Source organism: Dromiciops gliroides, chromosome 4 (genome assembly GCF_019393635.1).
Source record: "Dromiciops gliroides isolate mDroGli1 chromosome 4, mDroGli1.pri, whole genome shotgun sequence".
Taxonomy (NCBI): Eukaryota; Metazoa; Chordata; class Mammalia; order Microbiotheria; family Microbiotheriidae; genus Dromiciops; species Dromiciops gliroides.
The window spans coordinates 226,165,221-226,183,390 of NC_057864.1; the positions used below are offsets into that span (position 1 = coordinate 226,165,221).

At 38.3% G+C, this 18,170-nt stretch overlaps 1 pseudogene; it reads right to left on the reverse strand.

Moving 5' to 3' along the window:
* Positions 1 to 357: 357 nt before the first annotated feature.
* LOC122754871 overlaps positions 358 to 18,170 on the reverse strand; it is a 139,282-nt pseudogene continuing 121,469 nt past the window's right edge.

Below are 18,170 nucleotides of genomic sequence, written 5' to 3' on the forward strand. Positions count from 1 at the left end.
AGAACTCAAGAAATTCAATATGTTATACATGTGCAGTCATGCAAAACATTTCCCCATTAGTCAGGTTGTGAAAGAAAACAGACAAAAAAGCTTTAGAAAGAGGAATTAACAAAAAAAAATTATACTTCAATCTGTATTCAGATACCATCAGTTCTTTGTAGATGGAATGCATTTTTCGTAAGCCATGAACATCCTGCTCATCATTTCTTTTTTTAAAAAAAAATTTAAATTTATTTTTTTCCTTTTCTTTTTTATTTATTTTCTATTTTGCAATGTTTTTTTTACAATATTTAAGTTTTTTGATGTTTAGATGTTTTTCTTCTGGGAAGCAGAGGTTCTATTTCATGGTTCCTGATCTTTTCTTTTAAACAGTCGGAACTCCAGTGGCACTGTTAACTGCTTTCTGGGCAGCTTCTTTAGCTTGGTGAGCTTGCAGTATGGCTACAGCTTCATCAGTCTTAGAGCAGAGAGACTTGGGAGACTCAAGCATATGAAGAAGCTCAGAGTTGTCAATTTCTAGCAACATGCCAGTGATTTTAACAGCCAGGGTAGGGTGCATAGCCTGAATGAGTGGAAACAGCCATTCACCTAGCATCTGTTTTTGCTCTTGAGGAGGGGCAGATGCCAATATGGAAGCAGTTAAAGGTTCTTGACCTTGCACATGAACAGCAGGGTGCTGCATGGTAACCTGTGGCTGTGCATTAAGATGCTGTTGAGGATTGCGAACACCTGCAGCATACTTATAATGTGGAACTGTGCAGACAGCAGGAGTAGCTGCTGCAGCATCTGCTGTGGGACATAGACCCATTGTCTGAGTTAATGTGTTTGCAACACACTGTGTTGACATGACTCGTGGAACCTGTGGAGAAGCTGGTCTCGTTGTACCAAATGGTGGCCTAGGAGCTGCTGGGTGGATAGCACCGGGCATGTTCTAGAATGGATGAGGTCTGGCACCCTGAGCAGTTCAGTGAGGACTTGGTCTGAGTTGAGCAATTTGGTTAGCAGGATAGTATGCAGCATGGTTCTGAGTCTGAGGAATAGCTGCCATGAAGTAACCTGAAGGAGGTTGATAGGGGTTGATTTCAGCGTTGGGCACGGCTCTGATGCTCACCATTCTCTGCATATACTGGTTTGTGAGGTGAGCCTGCCGCTCTTCTTTGTGCTGGGCTAAAGCTGCATACAATGACTTAGTGGCAACAATCCTGCCATTCATTTCCGTGCCTGCTTTGGTAGCTTCCTCTGGCGAAGAGAAACATACAAACCCAAACCCTTTGCTGCGGCCACCTTCCATCATCACCTTTGCACTAGTAATTGTACCAAATGGTGAGAACTCTTTTCGCAGATGCTCATCATCAATACCATCATCAAGATTTTTCACATACAGGTTAACACCCTGGTATCTGGTGATCCTATCCTGCTTCATTTGTTCAAATTTGCGCTTGAGTTCTGTCTGTCACTCCACTTTTTTCTGAACTCGGGCAACATAAATTTGCTTCCCATTCAGTTCTTTTTCATTCATCTCATCTACAGCTTTTTGTGCACCTTCATGTCTTTCAACTGCTCATCATTTCTTACAGCACTATAGTGTTCCATCCTAATCCCATCCCACAATTTGTTCAGCCATTCCCCAATTGATGGGCATCACCCCAACTTTGAATTCAACTTTTTAAAAAAATCTCTTTTAGGATACCAACCTGGTAGTGGTATTGCTAGGTCAAAGAGTATGGATGGTTTTATAGCCCTTTGGCCATAGTTCCAAATTGCTTTATAGAATGTTTGAATCACTTTACAACTTTACCAAGAGTGTATTGATGTCTCATTTTCCTCATATACCCCACAACATTTTTCATTTTCCTTTGTTGTCCTATTATCCAATCCAATAGGTATGAGATAGTACCCAGAATTGATTTGACCTGAATCTCTCCAATCAATACTGAGTTAGAGCTTTTTTTTTCATATGGCTTCAGGTGGCTTTGATTATTTCATCTGAAAACTTGCCATAAAAAAATTGGGGAAATGACCTTTTTCAATGACCAAAGTCCTCGAGAGAGGACCAACAAGGTCTTATTTATTTATTTGGGGGGGCAATCAGGGTTAAGTGACTTGTCCAGGGTCACACAGCTAGTAAGTGTCAAGTGTCTGAGGCCGGATTTGAACTCAGGTCCTCCTGAATCCAAGGCTGGTGCTTTATCTACTGTGCCACCTAGCTTCCCCCCAAACTTCATGTCTTTTGATCATCTATCAACTGGGGAATGGCTCTCATTTTAACAAATTTGGCTCAGTTCTCTATGTGTTTGAGAACTGAGGCCTATCAGATAAACTTGCTTCAAATTTTTTTTCACAGTTATTGCTAACCTATTTCCTCCCCTTGATATTTACTCTATTTTATATCTTCTTTCACCTTACCCCTCCTCAAAAGTATTTTGCTTCTGACTACTCCCTCCCCCAATCTGCCCTCCCTTCCTTCCCTCCTCCTCCCTTATCACCTTCTCCCCCCCCACTTTCCCACAGGGCAAGATATATTACAATACACAATTGAGTGTCTATGTTATGCCCTCTTTGAGACAATTCTGATGAGAGTAAGGCTCACTAACTCCCCTGTACCTCCTGTAACTTCCCCTTCATTCCTTAAGCTTTTTCTTGATTCTTTTATGTGAGCTACTTTAACCCATTCCAACTCTCCCTTTCCCTTTCTTCCAGTGCATTCCTCTCCCCCCTTAATATATTTTTTAAAAGATACCAACAGGGGGCAGTTAGGCCACATAGTGGACAAAACACCAAACCTGGACCCAGAAGGACCTAAGCCCAAACCCGGCCTCAGATACCTGGCTATATGACCCTGGGAAAGCCACCCAACCCCAACTGCCCCACAAAAAAAATCAATGAAAATGCTTTAAAGTTATCATTCCTTCATATTCAACTCACACCTATGCCCTCTAAGTATATTCCATTAAGCTGCACTAATAATGAGAAAGTTCTTATGTTAGAAGTATCATCTTTTCATGTAGGAATGCAAACAGTTTAAACTTTTAATATCCCTCATGATTTCTTTTTCCTGCTTACCTTTTTATGCTTCTCTACAGTCTTGTAGTTGAAATTCAAATTTTCTATTCAGTTCAGGTCTTTTTCATCATGAATGCCTGAAAATCCTCTCTTTCATTGAATTCCAATTTCCCCCCCTGAAAGATTATAGCAGTTTTTCTGGCTAGGTGATTTTTGGTTGTAATCCTATTTCCTTTGCCCTCTGGAATATCCTATTCCAAGCCCTCCAATCCTTTAATGTAGAAGCTGTTAGATCTTTATTATCCTGACTGTGACTCCACAGTACTTGAATTGTTTCTTTCTGACTGCTTGCAATATTTTCTCCTTGACCTAGGAGCTCTGGAATTTGGCTAAAATATTCCTAGAAGTTTTCATTTTGAGATGATTGGTGGATTCTTTCCATTTCTATTTTACCTTCTGTTTCTAGAACATCAGGGTACTTTTCCCTGACTATTTCTTGGAGGATGATGTCTAAGCTCTTCTTTTTTTTTTTTTTTTATCATGGTTTTCAGGTAGTCAAATGATTTTCAAATTATCTCTCCTGGATCTATTTTCTATGTCAGTTGTTTTTCCAAGGAGATATTTCACATTTTTTTGGTTTTGCTTTATTGTGTTTTGATTTCTCATGAAGTCATTAGCTTCCATTTTGCTCAATCCCAGTTTTCAAGCCATTATTTTCTTCATAGAGCTTTTGTACCTCCTTTTCCATTTGGCCAATTTGGCTTTTCAAGCTGTTGACTTTTTTTCATGACTTTCCTGCATCTCTCTCATTTTTATTTCTATTTTTCCCTCTCACTCTCTTACTTTATTTTCAAACTGTTGACTTTTTTCTCATGAATCTCCTGCATTGCTCTCATTTCCCTTTCCATTCTTTCCTCCTTTTCTCTACATCTTCTTTCTATTTCTCCTACTTTCTCTTCAAAGTCCCTTTTGAGAGCTTCCATGGTCTGAGACCAGTTCATATTTTTCTTGGATGCTTTGGATGTTGGAGCTTTGACCCTGTTATTATCTTCTTCTTCTGAGGTTGTATTGCGGTCTACCTTACCCTCAAAGAAGTTTCCAATGGTCTTCTGCTTTCTCTGCCTACTCATCCTGGCTTACTATTTCTTGGCTTTTAACTCCTTCTTAAAGTGTGGCTCTGCTTCCAGGACACACTGTTCAAGCTACAGCATGGCCCAGGGGATGGTTGGGCTTCTTCTCAGCCTGCCTGGCCTCACTTTCATTTGATTTTATACTCTCCACTGGGGGGTGAGGGGTGGGGTGGGGGTGGGGGCTGCTCCTCAGCTCTGCTCATGTTCTCAGCTTCAGAGGGTCCCAGGTATTTGGGGTTGAGGAGGGGAAAGTTTTAATCTCACTTGGCCTGTTCTCAGGTCCAGAGATAACCTCAGGTCTACTTTACTAAGAAACCAACCAGCAAAGCTTTCTGTGGTGTGGTTGTCAGCTTCTGATGAGACTGCTCCCCTGCTCCCCGCCCCCACCTGGGCCTTTAGCCGCTCAGGATTTCTTCCTGGTTGCCCACTGGGGTGGGATAGTTGAATCCTTCCCCCAAGTCCACTGGTACCCCTTCACTTACCCCCCTGGGACAGTCATTCAGTCCGACCACGCGAAGACACTAGTGCTGCAGCCAATTCTGAGGCACTGGGGCAAATTCCTCTGGCAGGTGTCTGGTGTGTCAGCCCAATTGCAGGGCTAGGCTTTATTCGTGGCCCAGCACAGCCCCCTGAAATCTATCTATAGCTGGAGAAAACTCTCAGCCCATATTTTTGTGTGATTTTCTGCCCCAAGGGTTCTTTTATTGCTATTTTTGGGGTTATTATATCAGGAGCCCTGTGCATTTAATGTCTTTCCTCCACCATCTTGGCTCCGCCCCCCCCCCTTACTTTATTTTCAAAGTCCTTTTTGGGCACTTCTTTGGCCTGAGACCAATTCATATTTTTCTTGGAAGCTTTGGATGTTGGAGCTTTGACCTTTTTATCTTCTTCTGAGGGTATATTTTGATCTTCCTTGTCAGCAAAGAAGCCTTCTAGGGTCAGCAATTTTTTCTGTCTGCTCATTTTTCTAGCCTATTTCTTGACTTTTAACTCCTTTTAAAGTGGGGCACTACTTCCAGGACACACTGTTCCAAACTTCAGAGGGTCCCAGGTGGTACTATTTAAGGAGAGGCATGTTCTACATTCCTCTGACCTGTGTTCTGGTCTATAAGTAACCACAGGCCTGCTTGCTCTTTAACCTGGGAACAGAATTCTGTTTCACTGTAGTTGCAAACTCTGGGGTTCCTGCACTCCTCCTTCACCTGGGCTGCCCCTCAAGACTGCTTCCTGGTTCTGAGCATGGGCAAAACAACAGAGTTCTGCCTCAGTGTCAGCAGAGACCCCTACAATCTCCCCTTCTCCAACCACTCTACCCCTTCACTGGTCCATGAGCTGAGTTCCAGAAGTAGTTGTTGCCTTAGCTGAATTCTGAGGCTCTGGAGGCCTGTTTCTCTGGTTTGCCCTGCCTGGGACTAGATTTGTGCCTGCGCGGCCTGGGACTGGGTCCTCACCACAGTACAACAGACCTTTTCTGCCAACCTTCTAAGTTGTCTTTGGCTGGAAAATGATCTCATCCCATCCTTTTGTGGGTTCTGCTGCTCTAGGACTTGTCTTATGGCAGTATTTGAAGGCATTTGGACGGATCATGGGGTAGCGCTCTGGGAAGTCACTGTCTTTCCTCCACCATCTCGGGGGATAATATTCTATTCTGATTCTCCTCTTACACATCTGACTGCTGGTTGTTTGTCTCCTTTAAGGGATCTTTAACCTGGTTGTACCTACTAACCATGGGCATCCCATGTGGTTGTGTTCTGGGCCCTTTTGTCTTCTTCCTCTTAATTATTTCCCTTGATAGTTTCATCTGTCCCCTTGGATGCAATTATCATCTCCATGTAAATGATTCTCAGATTTATTTGTCCAGCTCTAATTTTTTTTGCCAATCTCCAGTCTCACATTTCAAACTGCCTTTCAGACATCTCGATATAACCATCCAGTAGACATCTTAAATGCAAAAGTGTACAAAACTGAACTCATTATATTTCTCCCTAAATCATCCCTTTTTCAAATTTCCCTACTACTGTTAAGGGACCATGATTCCAAGTTCCCAGAATAAAAATCTAGGGGTTATCCTCAGCTTCTCACTATCACTCACCCACAATATCTAATCTCTTACCAAGGCCTGTTAATTTTACTTTTGCAACATCTCTCAAATATGCTCCCTTCTCTCCAGTCTGGGTCAGTCCTTTATCACCTTTATCATCTCACACCTGGACTATTACAAAACCCTGACAGTTCTACCTCCCACAAGTCTCACCCCACTGAAGTCTATTCCATCAGACTTCACAGTGATTTTTGAACCATGTCAGCCTCTTTATCAATAAAATCTAGTGGCTCTCCATCACGCTCAGGATCAAATACAAAATTAACCTGGAATTCAGAGCCTTTTTTAACCTACCCCCACCATCTTTCCAGTTTTTTTTTATACTTTAGAACCTATTACATACTCTGTGATCAAGTGACACTAGCCTTCTTGCTATTCCACGAATAAGACACCCCGCCTCTTATCGCCAGGTATTTTCTAGGAGCAGGTAGGTGGAACAGTGGATAGAGCACTAGGCTTAGAGTCACAAAGTTGTTGTTACTGTTGTTCAGTCATTCAGTCATGTCTAACTCTTTGTGACCCCATGTTAGTTGCTTCCATGACACTCATCTTATTCTCTGCTGTGTCCTTCTTTTGCCTTCAATCTTTCCCAACATCAGGGTCTTTTCCAATAAGTCCTACCTTCTTACTATGTAGCCAAAATATTCAAGCTTCATCTTCAGTATTTGACTTTCCAATGAATGGCCTGAATTAATTTCTCTAAGCATTAGCTAATTTGATCTCCTTATTGTCTAAGGGACTCTCAAAAGTCTTCTCCAGCACCACAACTTTCAATAATAATTTCAGCTTTCCTTATAATCCAGAAATTGGAATAGAGTAGATTTCATTTGATGGAACAAAAAAAAGTGGGGCTCCCCCTGGGATAGCCAATATCATATTCCATAGCAGGCAAACAGGACTGGGCATAGTGTATTTTCCCTGACTTGGCTATGAAGCTTGCTGGCTGAGGGGCATCTTCCTTTTCCCTTCCCTCAGTCTGATTAGCCAGAGCTGAAAAAATTCTGACTCTTCTCCACTACTACTTGTGATATTTTGCAAGCCTGAATTTCTTTTTATAAATTATTTCATTCCTATTGCTCATGGGCATGATTCTTCTTTAAAAAAGACTAGAGGGGCAGCTAGGTGGTGCAGTGGATAAAGCACTGGCCCTGGATTCAGGAGTACCTGAGTTCAAATCTGGCCTCAGACACTTGACACTTACTATCTGCGTGACCCTGGGCAAATCACTTAACCCTATTGCCCCGCAAAAAAAAAAAAAAAAAAAAAAAAAGACTAGAGATATTCTTGAAGGGTTTTGTATTTCACTGCTATGCTATTTCACTGTCTGAAGCTATTAAGTAACAGGTTAGGTTTATGAATGATTAAAAAAAAAACCCTTTCCAAGCAAGATACTAAAACTTGAACTCAAGATTCACTCAGATTTCCCTGGAAAAATTAACTGAAGCATGGTGCCACTGAAGATGTAGTACAGGTACTAGAGGCAAAACTCCACCTGAAGGTAAAAGAAAGGGAGGTCACAGACTCTTGGGTTTCACATTGACACCCAGTGGTATAAAGTGGGAAGCTCAGCCTGGAAACATTTTTTCTACAATTTTATTTCTTTTCACTTTCATTTGGAATTATTAGTAATGCTATACTTGTTTCTTTTGCTTCTAGATGATTTCTAAGGTATTTTTCATCTCTGAAGCTTATGAGATAGGGATTATAAACATTATCGTCATAATTTTACAGTTGAGAAAAGAAGTTCAGAAAGATTTGCCTCTGTAGTCATGTTATGTAAACATATAAACAAATATGAGGTACTTTGAGGATGGAGAGAACACCAGCAATTGAGTGGGAAGGTATAGTGAAGTTAGGAGAGGAGGTGAAGCCAAGAAAAATTGAAAACAATAAGTAGCCCTTGAATTGACTTGGAAGGAAACTAAGAATTCTTAGAAATAGTTTTCATGAAAGGAACAAAAGGGGGAATGCAAAAAAGGGGGATATTGAATGTCAATTTTGGGGAACAGCTAGTAGAAGATAGGGAAGATGGGAAGGAGGGGATTAGAAGATGTACTCCCATCAAGTCCCCTCTCCTCTTCCTTCTCCTCTTCTTTCTCCTCTACCTTCAGGTGGAGATTTGCCTCCAGTACCTGTACTTATACTCTCAGTGGCACCATGCTTTAATTTTTCATTTTGGAAATATCCCTGAAGAGTTTTGTATTTCAATTTGTTATTTGATTTTCATAATAATTATGAGAGGTGGGTAGCAAATATGCTATAAGCTCAAAGATTTAACTAATATCATGTAAATATATTTAGAACTTAAGTTGAAGTTTTCTGATTCTAAGTCCAGCTCCCACACTCTCTTTGACTTGCTTACTCTTAGTGTGGACCACACCAGAATGAAACACAGATAATCAAAGCAAAAGAGACACAATCAAAACAAGATATCAAAATAAATCACATTGAATTAAGTAATGACATTATTGGCACCCATCCCAAATGTCTACATACCCCTTTCAAAGTTTCTAGGAAATACTCATCTGTACCCCCAATTAATCTCCCAGTAATTGCTAAATAAACATGAGTATTACACATGGCAGGGATATAACACATCAGCAATCACAGCATCTCTCTCCTGAGAAATTATCCTATTCCATTTTTGAGTGTCCTTATTTATCTCCTACACCTCTATTCTCTCTCAGATATGTCTGTGTCTCTCCTTTTACAAGACTCTTCCACACTCACTTATACTCCCCACATGCTGGGAGACCTCATTTTGTTACAGGTTCATGTACAATCTTTAAAGACCCCCCCCTCCTTATTTTTTTTAAAGCTCAGTTGTAGACAAGAGGAAAATTACTACTGATGTGGGATTCTGGCCCCAGGAATGGGGAATCAGGCACAACTTCACTCTAGTCAGCAGAGAAAAACAGCATAAACTTAGAATTTACTTTTGGGCTATCCTCTAGAGATCTTTTACCCTTGGTGTCAGGACGTTTATCCTCTCTAATCTCAAAGTGTCTCTAGTGACTCTGACCTTGATCGTGTAGCTCTTTCTAATTGTGAAAAACTTGGAGAAAGGAGAGCTGCTATCCCCATAATAACAAACTCAACTAATTCAATTCTATCCTACTGCAAAAAGAAAGAAACAAAAAAGAAAAGGAAAAGGAAAAAAATCTAAAAAGGTTTTGCCAGTGTGTTACTGGATTTATTATTTTCTATAGGTTTGGTGTCTTTCTATTTTTGCTTTACTTTTCAGGGTGATTTGAATGGCATGTTGGATTAGATGACCTCTGAGGTCCCCTTTGCTCTAAGATTCCCTATTCCCAAGGCTCTATGAGAAGAGCCATAAATATTCTTCTCATAGAGACTGCCATTTTATGTCAGCAGATTATGTACTCAGCCGTCTAAAGCAGTAAGAATGCCAAAACCCCTATCACAGTCCAAACAATTTGTGGGTTATGTCTAAATAGTCTGATGTGCTAACCACAACTAAGGAATTTATTAGGGATTTAAAGTTCTGTAACTAACATTTTATCATTCATTGTCCTGGGGTATGTTTCAAAATTGTAGAAACTCAAGCTCTGGCAAGACTACAGGAAACATATCAATACACTGGAAGCAAAAGGTCATTAAGAAACATCTAATGAAGTAGTGTAGTTCTGATACTTGCAGCTTACTTTCAAGAAATGGAATTTAGTGGAGCTCTTTGATTACTAATGCAAGCAGTTCTGGGGTCCTTGAAGAAGACTAGTTGAGATTCCTTGAAGTTCCAAACAATGGGAGATCCCTGCCTCCCTCCTTACAGTATTCAACATAGCTATCTTTAGCTAGAGTCGGAGTTCTCAACCAGGCCTTTACTTACAAGTATCAAAACTCTACCTGAAAAATCTGTAAGTTGGTTTCTAGAGCTGTACCATTTTTCTGTCATACATAGTGATCTTCACAATTTATTGGAATTCTTAGGGGGAAAGTTTAAAAAGTGATTTTTTTCATTTAATCCCTACCTCCAATAGCAAAGATAAAGAGAAATGAATATACAGAATGAAGCATATACACAAAGACACATCATGCACTCAAGAATATGCAGAGACATACAGAGAAGACCTACACAATCAACATTTCTTCCTTTGAGCTTCCCATAACTGGATATATCACCTTACCCAGATCTTGGTGGCTTTTTGATACTTCTTTTCTCCATGTTGATTCAAAATCTTTCTTTTCACCTTAAGCCCTTCCCTTAGACTGGGAGACTTTAAAACACATGTTGCTGTTACCTTTAATACCCTTACTTATAATTAATCAACATCCTCAGCTTTCATTATCTAAATCTTTTCTCTACATTAGCCACACATGCTCATCATCATTCACAATTGTTCCAGCTCTATCATTCACAACTCAAAAGTTCCTCTATCTGAATACAACTGCTTGTCATTCTACCTCTCCCTAAGTCTCATCCCTCTAAAACCTATTCTTACTCTTCTCCACAACATCTCTATTTGCCTTCTTGCCTTTACTGTGGCTAGGCAATTCTAATATTCCTACTTTATCAACTCATTATCCCACTCTCCACAGCAGCTCTTCCTAACCTTTTCATCCCTCTCCAAACCTCCCATGGCTTCTCCTCCCTCCCATGTCTCAGCAGACCATTGAAAGATAGTGTGGAATAATGGATAGACTACTGGAATTGGAATATCTGAGATCAAATCCTACTCCTGAAATATGTGACCCTGGGCAAGACACTTAATCACTTTCAGTTTCAGAGTTAGAAGAGACCTAAGAGGCCATCTACTCCAATCCCTTGATTTTGCAGATGAGAAAACTAAGGCCCAAGGAGGCTAAGTGATCTGTCCAAGTTCATATGAGGGACAAATGTCAGAGGGGGTATTTGAACACATGTCCTCTCACTGCAAAGTCAAATCATTCCCTCATCTCCAAAAGTAGGATAATGGTAGCACCTACTTCACAGGAGTGCTATGAGGATGAAATGAGGTAATACATGTAAAGTGTTTTATAAACCTTAAAGCACTATATAAATGTTAGCTATTGATAGGGATAGGAATTGGGCTTATGATTTTATTTCTATAAGCAATGCCCGGATGAGGAAACTCCCCCTACTAATGCAAAGTTGAAAAATGTGAAGAAGTAAGATATGAAGTATAAAATACCCAGAAGATAGTAGATGGCCTCTCTGGCAAGTTGTGGAATGATGAGCATGGTACTGACCAAAATATTATCCATGCATCCACTGGTGCTCCTAAGGCTGTAGGCAAGGTCATACCCAAACTGATAGGAAGCTTACTGTCATGGCCAATGAATGTATCTGTTGTGGATCTAACCTTTTGCCTGGAGAAACCTGACAAATATGATGATATCAAGAAAATGGTGAAGCAAGCATCTGAGGGACCCTTGAAGGGCATCTTGGGTCACCCAGAGAACTAGGTTGTAACCTGTGACCTTAACAGAAATACCCACTCTTGTGCCTTTGATGCTGGTGCTGGCATTGCCCACAATGCCTATTTTGTCAAGCTCATTTCCTGGTATGACAATAAATATGGTTATAGCAATCATGTAGTAGACCTCTTAGTCTACATGGCCTTCAAGGAGTAAAGTGGAAATCCATGGATCATCATCCCCAGCCAAAAAAGGAGTTCCACCACTGGGGAGCCCACATCTCTAAGCTACATGTCCTATACTGGTGATCCCATGTCCCATTCATGTGCCTTTCCCAAAGCACCCATGTAGTAGGGGGGAGAAGCCTAGAATCCTATATTGTGTATCATCAACGAAGTCACCATATTCAGTGTAAAAAGGTAGCTGAAGACTGGACAGTACCTTCCAATTCCAAGGCGAGCAAAACTCAATTTTAATATATAGTTAAAAGTTAAAGAATAGACTGGAAAAATGAGTAAATAATACAAAAAGAGCCTGACCATACAAAGCTTCTCTCTCTCTCTCTCTCTGTCTCTCTGTCTCTGTCTCTGTCTCTCTCTCATTTTTCCAACATTCTCAAAGAAGACTGACATTGTGGTTATGCCATGACTTGAAATGAATTGGATTTAAATGAGGGAGGGCTGTGCAAGGTGACCAACCTTACTTTCTTCTTCAGAGCCATCTGGGTCCAGTGACTGGAGATGGCCCACAATGTTTTAAGGCATTGGGGCTAAGTGACTTGCCCAGGATCACACATCTAGTAACTGTTTGAGGTCAGATTTGAACTCAAGTCCTCCCAACTTCAAGGCCAGTGCTTTATCCACTGCACTACTTAGCTTCCTATGGTGGCAGGGAAGACCAAGAGCAACTCAGAATACAACAATGTGAAAACAGCTACAAAAACCCTCAAAGAAACATGCTAATTGGATCCAAACCCAACAAAAATTCTTGGAAGAGTTAAAGAAAGAGAAGACTGGTAGAGAAAAAATTGGGAAAAGGAATGAGAGTGCTGAAGGAAAATTATAAAAAAGAGAATTAATAGCTTGGTAAAAGAGGTACAAAAATTACAGAAGGAAACATCTTAAAAAACAGAATTAGCCAAATGGTAATAAAAAAAAGAACAAAAATCAATTGAAGAGAAGTATGGTGGGTAAAAGATGAAATGACTGAAGAAGCAAAGGTTTGACCTTCCAAGCATATCAATCTATTCATAGGATTTAGACCTGAAAGGGACCTTCGAGCCCACCACGTCCAGCATCCTCATTTTTTTTTATTTTAGTGAGGCAATTGGGGTTAAGTGACTTGCCCAGGGTCACACAGCTAGTAAGTGTTAAGTGTCTGAGGCTGGATTTGAACTCAGGTACTCCTGACTCCAGGGCTAGTGCTCTATCCACTGCACCATCTAGCTGCCCCCCATATCAATTTATTAAGCAATGCATACCAATTGTCTAACAAATCAGGACCAGATTACCTCAGCTTAGGGCAGGACCTAAATAGAGGGGAAACAGATTTTTATACATTAAAAATTATTAATCAAATAAGAGTAATTAATTAATAAAACAATTAACCAGGATATAAAGTTAGGTTATCTGATTTTAAATTTTTTAATTTATGGAAAAAACCCAAGCATTTATGTAACACAGTACAATAAGAAAGATGATTGCACAAGAAACCACAAATCTACTACATACAACTTGTTATTCCCTTCAGATATACATTATCATGTAGATTTATTTTTTCTTCCTTCCTCCTTAGATACAGCTACCATTAGACACAAATATATATATATATATATGTATATATATATATACATATATATGTATGTAAAGTTATTCTGTACATGCTTCTATTTCTCAGTTATTTCTCTGGATACAGATAACATTTTTCTTCATATGTCCTTTATAGTTAACTTGGCTATTTATAATGGTAAAAATAACTTATTTACTCAATGTTCTTCTTAAAATAATATTACTGTTAATGTATACAATGTTCTTTTGGTTTTGCTCATTTTGCTCTTCATTATTTCATGAAAGTCTTTCCATGTTTTCCTAAAATCATTGAGCTCATCATTCTTATAGCACAGTAGTATTCTGTCACAACCATATACCACATTTTTTTTAGCCTTTTCCAACTTATGGGCATCCCTTCAATATCAACCTCTTTGCCACCACAAAGATTGCTGCTACAAACATCTTAGAACATATGGGATCTTTTCCTTTTCCTGTAATTATCTTTGGAAATAGACCAAGTAGTGCTATTGCTGAGTCAAAGGCAGTTTAATAATTCTTTGGGTATAATTCCAGATTGCTCTCCAAAATGGTTGGATCAGTTTAAAGTTCCACCAACAATGAATTAGTGTTCCAATTTCCCCACATATTCTCCAACATTTGCCACTTTCTCCTTCTATCATTTTAGCCAATCTGGTAAGTATGAGAGGATATTTCAAGGTTGTTTTAATTTGCATTTCAATAATCAATAATGATTTAGAGCATTTCATATGACTATAAATGGTTTTAATTTCTTCATTGGAGAACTGAATATTCATATGCTTTGACCATTTGTCAATTGGAGAATGATTTGGATTCTTATAGGTTTGACAAAGTTATTTATATATTTTAGATATGAGACCTTTATCAGACAATCTATAAATTTATCCTCAATTTTCTGTTTTCTTTCTGATCCTGGCTACATTTGTTTTATTTGTGCAAAATCTTTTTAAATTTAATGTAATTGAAATTATTCATTTTACACCTGATGCTGCTCTTTATTATTTATAAAATGTTTACCTTTCCATAAGTCTGATAGGTAATATGTTCTATGTTTTTCAAATTTTCTTGTAATATCTCTCTTTATATTTAGGTCATATATCTATTTTGACCTTATCTTGGTAAATGGTATAAGGTATTTGTTTATGCCCAATTTCTGCCAGACTGCTTTCTAGTTTGCCCAACAATTTTTACCAAATAATGAATTATTATACTTGTCAAATACAAAGTATATAGATTTCCTGCTATAAATTATATGTCTACTCTGTTTTGACTGATGTACCTTTCTATTTCTTATCCAGTACTAGATAGCTTTGATAATTACTACTTTATAATATAGTTTAGGATCTGGAATCCTAAACCTCCTTCCATTACTGATTTCTAATTGTAGAAAAAATTAGAGACCTCCCAATTTGGGAGGGGGAGAGCAAACAGCTGCAATTTCCTAAAATCAGAAAAAGATGTGTTTCACTTCCCCCAAGTGTCTGTATTCAATCAAAGGAATACAGAAATAGTAACTGATTGACTAGTGTGGAGCCAGTTTTCAGATAAGACATATGTGTTGCTTGAGATGTAAAACTGTGAGAAAACTCCTTCCAGATCTTTGGATCTGGGTTTCTCATTATCATTACCCCTATAAGTCCTTAGTTAAGGGTCTCTAAGCAGCAGGTAGAGGTGGTCAAACTTTCCAGTCATGCATAGATAGATAGGTTCAAATATGCAATAAATTTTTCTCACAAGACAGAAATTTTACTAGACCCATAATGAATAGAAAGTAAACTAAGTTAGCTCTAGAATTGAGTTGCAAGATGGAGTCAGTGTGGTTCACTCAAGTCCCACTACCACTTGCTGTTGTAATCCCCTTAATTCCCTCAGGAGAAATCCTCAAAAACAGAATTGGCCAAATGTAAAAAGAGGTACAAAATATCAGTGAAGAAGATAATTCCTTAAAAATTAAAATTGGGCAAGGGGCTCCCTGAGACATCAAGAAACAGTAAAACAAAGTCAAAAGAATAAAAAAATGGAGGAAAATGTAAAAATCAAAAAATGGTTGACCAGTTTGAGGATTTGGGGACTACCTGAAAGCCATAATCAAAGAAAGAGCCTAGTGGTAAGTGTCAAGTGTTAGATATCATAGTTCAAGAAATTATTGGGGCAGCTAGGTGGCGCAGTGGCTAGAGAACCTGCCCTGGATTCAGGAGGACCTGAGTTCAAATCCGGCATCAGACACTTGACACTTACTAGCTGTATGATCCTGGGCAAGTCACTTAACTCTCATTGCCCGGCAAAAAAAAAAAAAAGAAAGAAAGAAAAGAAAAGAAAAGAAAAGAAAAGAAAAGAAAAGAAAAGAAAAGAAAAGAAAAGAAAAGAAAAGAAAAGAAAAGAAAAGAAAAGAAAAGAAAAGAAAAGAAAAGAAAAGAAAAGAAAAGGAAAGAAAAGGAAAGAAAAGGAAAGAAAAGAAAAGAAAAGAAAAGAAGAGAAGAGAAAAGAAAAGAAAAGAAAAAAAAGAAAAAGAAATTATTAAGAAAAACTGCCTTGATATCTTAAATCCAGAGAGTAAAATAGAAATGGAAAGAATCCACCCCTGAAAGAGATCCCAAAACAAAGACTCCCAGGAATATTATAGACAAATTCCAGAACTCTTAGGTCAAAGAGAAAATACTTCAAGAAGCCAGAAAGAAACAATTCAGATATCATGGGACCACAGTCAGGATTACACAAGGTTTCTATATTAAAGGAGTGGAGGGTTTGTAATGTGATATTCTGGAAGGCAAGGGAGCTAAAATTACAACCAAGAATAACTTACCCAGCAAAACTGAGTGTAATCCTTTGGTTGAGTGGGAGGGTGGGAGATAAATATTAAAAGAAGTAGAAGAGTTTCAAACATTTTTCTGAAAAAGACTATAGCTTGTTAGAAATTTGACATTCAAATAGAAGACCCAAGGGAAACATAAAAAAGTAAACATGAAAGATAAAGTCTAAGGGACTCAAAGTTAAAATGCTTACATTCCTATATTGAAAAATGATACATGTAATTGCTAAGAACTTTATCATCATTAAGGCAGTTAAATGAAGTTTAAATAGATAGAGGGCATTGCTATAAATTTGTTGTATTTCAATGATCTAGAAAAAATGAAGGGGCAAGAGGGATGCACCAGGAGAAGGGGGAAGGGAGAGGTAGAATGGAGAAAATTTTCTCACATAAAAGGGGTGCACAAAAGGAATTTTTGCAATGGAGGGGGAAATGAAGGCAGGGGATGGTGGGCAATGCTTGAACCTCACTCTCACTGGAATTAGTTCAAAGAGGAAAATATGTAAATTTATATATTCAGTTGTGCATAGAAATATAACTTACCCAATAGGGAAATAGGAGAGGAAGAGGATAAAAACATGGGGGATGATAAAATTAAAAAGAGGGATTTAAGGGAGGCAGTGGTTAGAAGTAAAATAGACTTTCAAGGAGAGGCAGGATTAAAATAGAGAGTGAAAAGAACAAAAGATAATGGCATGGAAGGAAATACACAGCAATCATAACTGTGAATATGAATGGTTTGTACTCATTCATAAAATAGAAATAGATTAGCAGAATGGATTAAAAATAAGAATCCAATATTCTGTTTATAAGAGACATACTTAAAACAGAAAGACATGCATGCATAGAGTTAAAATAGGTGGAGCAGAATCTGATATGCTTCAGTTGAAGTAAAAAATGCTGAGGTAGAAATCATGATCTCAAAGTCAAAGCAAAAATAGACTTACTTAAAAGAAATAATTAGGGAAACTACATTATGCTAAAAGGTATCATTGACAATGAAATAATACGAAAAATTTTTACAGTAAATTTCTCTAATAAAGGCCTCATTTCTCAAATAGAGGGGGCAGTTAGGTGGCACAGTGGATAGAGTACCGGCCCTGGATTCAGGAGGACCTGAATTCAAATACAGCCTCAGACACTTGACACTTGCTAGCTGACCAAGTAACTTAATCCTCATTGCCCCACCAAAAAAAAAAATTAAATATATACTGAGTATAGAACTGAATCAAATTTATAAAAATAAAAGCCATTCACCAATGGTCAAATATTAAAAGATATTCATTTAACTGCCCTAATGATGATAAAGTTCTTAGCAATTACATGTATCATTTTTTGATATAGGAATATAAACATTTTAACTTTGAGTCCCTTAGGCTTTATCTTTCATGTTTACTTTTTTGTTTCCCTTGGGTCTTCTATTTGAATGTCAAATTTCTAACCAGCTTTAGTCTTTTCAGAAGAATGTTTGAAACTCTTCTATTTCTTTTATCCTGTGACAGTAAAGCGTAACAAAATCCATAGATCATTGAGAAATTCATGATAAAAATTACTTTTACTTTTTAAGGTGACAACTGTTTTATTTAAACTATTTGGGATTGTAACCTTTCTCATTTATATTAGACACATTCATTCTTCTTATACTCAGTTTATAATAATCATCAATATAATCTAGTGACATCCTCAAGAACTATTGAACATAAAGATCACTGTGCTTTCTTAGTTCCTCATCAAAAAGTAGAATGTATTGCCTGAGGATGTTTGGCCAATGGTAGATGAACCCTTATTGGGTTTGCAGCAGGTATTTGTATTCAGGTATGGACTAGTCTCTTAGTTATCTTCTGTCTTTGATAGTCTGTGACTATTGTGTATACCTTTTATATACTTAGGTCTCCTCCCCTATTGTCTAAGTTTTACTTCTCATTGATATAAGAAAGTCT